Source organism: Fukomys damarensis, unplaced genomic scaffold, assembly GCF_012274545.1.
Source record: "Fukomys damarensis isolate Sample0158 unplaced genomic scaffold, DMR_v1.0_HiC HiC_scaffold_38, whole genome shotgun sequence".
In the NCBI taxonomy this organism is placed as follows: Eukaryota; Metazoa; Chordata; class Mammalia; order Rodentia; family Bathyergidae; genus Fukomys; species Fukomys damarensis.
The window spans coordinates 26118678-26124438 of NW_022900950.1; the positions used below are offsets into that span (position 1 = coordinate 26118678).

Below are 5761 nucleotides of genomic sequence, written 5' to 3' on the forward strand. Positions count from 1 at the left end.
CCCCCCCCCCCCCCAGTTAACCAATCCTCTGCCCTGATCTATTTTTATTATGTGTTTCTCTTTTCTCAAAATTAAGCTCTACAAGGACAGGGAGACAGACCTCTCATATAACACAAAAGACCCCAGAACACATGTGGCAGAGAAAGTTCTAAATATATGATGAATGAAGAAAAAGGTAGATAAAAGTTCACTAGTCTTTTCTTACTTATGATGTATACTAAAAACTTAAATAATACCCTTAATGAGATCATTATATGCAAACACCGCTGAATTTTCTAATGGAAAACATGAAATTACATAATTTCCACTTCATTCATCTGGCACTGAATCCCTTTTATTTAAATAGGGCCACTGAGTATGGCTAGTCGGTTGCAAACTGAAAAAGGTACTCAGCAAAGGGGGACAACAGAGGCCACAATTCCTGGGGCTGAGACCACACAAAGGTAGGGTGGTACTATTATGTACAAATAAAGGCAGTGTTAAATGGTGGCAACCTCCACCCTATTCCATTTTACTTATGTGTAGAGTTTTTCTCATTAGTTTTCTGTGGTGCTAGAATGATGGTGAGATTAAAACCTAGGGCCTTGCATATGATGAGCAAGCACTCTGCCACTGAGCTATGCCCCTAATCCAACTACCTGGTTTTAAATATTCAAATACCTAATGCCATTTTAATGAAAATCTTCCTGACCTGTATTAGGTATTTTCTGGAAATAAAATTGTGCTTCATGTTGACTATGATTGGCAAGTGATAGTGGAAAGTACTGCGATGTTGGGATGAACAGATCTAAGTACAATATTAATGTATGTGACCTATATTAAATATATGACCTTGAATGGACACCTAACTTCTTTAATCTTTGTTTCCAACTCTGCAAAACTGGAATAATAATCACCTCTCAACAGTAACCACATTTCCTTATTTTCTGTATTCTGGAAACCTTGCTGTCTTCGGGAGAGTCCGTCCTTACCTGGCTGGCCAATTTTGAGAGAGACCAAGCCTCAGCTAGGATGGCGCCTTCCTGTGCAAACTAATAGGAAGCTGTACTCCACCCACAGCCCTAGGCGGCACTACTCCTTTGCCCTAATCATTCCCAGGGCTAGGCAGAAGACAACACAGACAGTCCCTGTACTCCAGAGACCACTGAGATTACCTGAACTTCTTCAACTTTTTACCTCCATTCCCACAAAAACCCAATACAGGCTCTGGCTCCAGTGTCCGATGCTTCTGGAATCACTAGCCCTAAAGCCCCATGGCAGTGAGTCTTGCTTTAGGGAATGTATCTTCCAGTGAGTGGGCTATCTATAGATGGATGTGCCTCACCATATTTGAGTAATAATAAAACCTGCATTTTAAAACACCTTCCATTGTCTCAGAAAGAGTGAACGGGAAAGTACTTTTAAACCACAATTTCCCCTCCAAAGACTTAAATATAAAAGCAAAAATGTAAAAGTGCCAGATGACAACAGGTGAATATTTGTGTAAACTTACAATGACAAGAACCAAAAATCATAAATAAAAGCAACCATTTAGAAAATGCAAAACTTGGGCTAGGGATTTAGCTCAGAGGTTCTAATGCCTGCCTTGCAAGCGCAAGGTCTAGAGTTCAATTCCCGGTAAACCACCCCGCTCCACCCCCAATGGAAATTACATCTGTAAACCAGAATAGAAAATGGGTCAACAGCAGTAGTACCTTATGTATGTGTCCTCTCCATTGCAAGTATCTTCTCCTAGTCTGTAGCTTTCCTTTTTCACTTTAAGAGCTACTTTTTGAATTAAAAAAATTTTTTTTTCTTTTGTTTAAGATTTAAAGAGGCTGGCCTGGAACTCATGGGCTCAAGCAATCTTCATGCCTTGGCCTCATGAGGTGAGACTATAGATGTGTTGTGGCGTCTGTTTAAAAGGAATTCTTTATCTCATCTTTACCTATTTTTCATTAAGTTTATTAGTACTTTTTAGGTTTACAGTACAGTTACATTCATCATTGGGATCTTGTACCTTTACATGATGTATCTTGGTTATTTTTTCCCCGTACCCATGACCTCCCTTCACCCCCTCCACCCTTTCCTATTCATTTGTTTCCTTTTCTTGTATTTTTCCTTTTCTTGTATTTTTCCCTCTTTTTCCCTTTCCCCTACTCTTCCCACTTCCCCTACTCCTTTAACCCTTTCTTTTTCCTATTTCACATTATCAATTACACAGTTTGAACTTATTTACACTTTTCGTTTTTCACACCAGAGAAACCATTTGGTATTTACATGTGTGTTCTATTTATTTCACTTAAGAGTATGGCCTCAGTATGCATCCATTTAGCTATAAATGTCTCTAGTTTCTTGTTTATCTATCTATTTTTTTGAGACAGGGTCTCACTATGTAGTCCAGGCTGGTCTTGAACTCACTCTGGAGCTTAGGCTGGTCTCAAACTCATGGCAATCCTCCTACCTTAGCCTTCAGAGTGCTGGGAAATGCAGGCATGCACCACCACATTCAGATAGGAATTCTTAAAAAATTTTTTTTGACACCAGAGATCAAATAGGAATTCTTAATTTTAATGAAATCCAATTATTAATATTTTCTTTAATGGTTAGTGACTCCTATATTCTACTTAAGTAATTCTTATCCATACCCAGCACCCAGGAGAGGCTATGACAGGAGAATTGCTGCAACTTCAAGGACAGCCTGAACTACAAAGTGAGACCCTCTCAAGAAATTTTTTAAACAACATAGTTTAGTGTCTTTAATGAAAGAAACTCCTTCTTGCATAAATAAAAAACTTTTAAAAAAGTCAAAGAATAAAGTAGGAAGGTCACAAAAAGACCTGCTAGTAGCTACTAAACATAAACTCTTAAACATGTACAAAGTATTATATTTTGTTCATAAAAACAGCATTAGCAGGCACTGAATGTAAGAAAGGGAGTGATCATAACAGGAATTAGGAGACAGACATGGTTTAGGGGTAGGAATGATTTGAGGAACACTGAATTGGAAAAAATAAAGACAGACTGAATTCTCTCTATATATCAAATATATTTACATTAATTTTCATCTTCACATCATTGTATGGGTTAAGTATTACAACAAATTTTAAAGATGAGCGAAAAACAAGTTTAAGTATCTTGATGTGGCTAGGCCTTCATTCAACAAATATGCTTACTGAGCACATACTGTGTGCCAGGCAATATTCTAGGTACTACATCAATGAACAAAAGAGACAAAAATTGCTGCCTTCAATGGAACTGAGATTCTAGCAGATATAGATATATGGCATTTGTAAGTAAACAGAAGCTCTTTTTTTATATTATCCTGATTCTAGACCTAAATTTCATAAGGGCCTGAAGAGCTCAGAAGTTTCCCAATAGCTTAATGATGGCTTTAACTTTTCTAGCCTGGCAGTTGCTAGGTGTAGATAGATTCTGTTCCACTACACTGGATAAAAAAAGGGACAACACTAAAAAGAGAATGACACAAGGGATGAGACATGGTGGTTTTTATGGTGCCTTCCTTCATTATTTCTGGGGCTCAGTAGATCACAACTGGAGACTGAGGACTGGGGTTCAGCTGTGTGAAAGCTGGGCTCAGGCTGGTGACTATAAAGGGCATAGGAGGCCACAGGATTGTGGGAAAACGTCACAGAGAGCCAAGGACTGAGCTGACAATGAGGGGGCAGGCAGAGTGGGAGGCAATCAAGAACCCGAGGAATAACATCCAGAAACTATTATGCCTGGCCTAAATGAGACCTTCACAAGCAAACAGGCCATTCTCTACAAACAACGGGCTATGCTCAATAAATAAGATAGGCAGCTATAAGGAAAATTTAAGACAGAGTATAGAAACTCCCCAGCACCAAGATGTCCAGTGATTCTCTGTATACCTGCACTGACCATCCTTGGATCCTCAGTCATAAACATTCCTTATAACAATAGCCCCTATTCCAAGCCCTCTATAAACTTAATTTCTCTCCCAGCTAGCTGTTGATCCCCTTCCCCCCATGTCAGCCCGTCCACACAGGGATGAAATAAATTTAGCTCTTTCCAGAAAGCTGCTAAAATCTGTTCCTGATTTCAGTCTCTGTTCACACCTGGGCAGGAATAAAGCTTTTTCTCACAAAGCCTGCCTCCAATTGCTCTCACACATGCTGTTTATAACAGAAACTCAGGTAGTTCACATAGAGGAAAGAATTCTAATATATTTTTTAATTATTTCTAAACTTTACCAAAATGGCACATGTACAGATAAAATCAAGTAACTGTAAAAAGCTACTCATGAATGAGAGTAGTTCAGTTCTCTGCACTTCCAGGAGGCACTTCTTTCCCTGTTTTTGGAGGATTTTCCCCTAAAATATATATTTATATACTAAAATTAGTTTAAGCTTTTTATTTGACTACATAATATACAAATTCAAACGATAACTGTAAAGAGCATGTTTCCTTTAACTGTATTCTCCAGAAAAGACCATACACGTGTATGCTATTTTCCTATAGCAGCACACTACATGTACTCTTCTGTGCCTTGTACCTTTCACACAATTCATCTCAAAGACCATTTCATACTATTTGTCACACAAAGCTTCCTTATTCTGTCTCTGGTGCACTGCATTCCTTTGTATAGATATATTTAACTAGTACCTGTTGATTCGACATTTGATTGTTTTCAGCCATTTTCCATTTTTAAAAATGCTGAAAATCTACATGGACAGGAAGCGGATTAGAGCTGCAATGTTTGTTGCTTTTATTTTAAAAGTGCAAAGTGGCTCACCAAGTCAAAGAAAAGCAATTACTTCTTCAAGCAGTTTGACTTTTTGCAGTGTGGCTCAGAATAACCTGGACCACAAAGAAAAGCTCGCTGTATCTTGTGTAATGAACATTTATTTAAAAATAAACATGTACATAAATATGAAAGTAAATTATAATTTTGTCTGTCCTCTGAACCATTAAAAAGTCTAACTGAATTCTGGAGATGAAAATGGTCCCTGAACATATTTAAATTGCTTCTCGCTCTTATAGTCTTATCTTATTCTTTTTTTCATTATTTAGAGAATACTTTATTGTTTCTGTAATCAAACCCACGTAAATATGACCTTACATATTTAGTACGATGTGTTACCCCTGTACACATGGAAAAAAATAAAAATAAATTAACATTTCTAGACCAATATGGTTATCCATTTCTGTACAATGCCAAGTCAACACAGTAAATTGGGATGACTTTTTCCAAAGTTGGCAGCACTGTTAAAATTTCCCAAAATTCAATTTATATATGTGTGTGTGTGTGTGTGTGTGTGTGTGTGTGTATATATATATATAAAGACTAATAATAGTATTTTTTGCATTGATAGCATCAACAGCTTTTCCAGGTTCAGCAGTCATCTAAACAAAATTATAGACATTCAGCACATTCCATTAAAAAAAAAACAAAACAAAGAAAAGAATAATATCCAGACAAGAGCAAAGTTCTGTTGCTGTTGTGGTACCTGGCACCATTTTTTCTATTAGCCTCGTAATCATCATCTGCAAAGAGAACATTCTAGAGTAATATCATTAAATGTAGCTCTGATAAAGCACGGTCCCTACTATGTATCATAAAGCAGGTACTAGATATTTTACATTCATTGAGGTACGATACAGTACTGTCCTACATCAATAGTACTAGATTCAGTTTTGGTTTGAAATTTACTTTGTCTGCAAATAAGATTGCTACCCCTGTTTTTTTCTGGGCTCCTGTCACATGGAGAATTGTTTTCTATCTTTTCACTTTCAGTCT

General features: G+C 37.3%; 1 protein-coding gene across 5 annotated transcripts in view; it reads right to left on the minus strand.

Moving 5' to 3' along the window:
* Zdhhc20 (zinc finger DHHC-type palmitoyltransferase 20) overlaps positions 1 to 5761 on the minus strand; it is a 43185-nt gene that overhangs the window by 14059 nt on the left and 23365 nt on the right. The window lies entirely within an intron of this gene.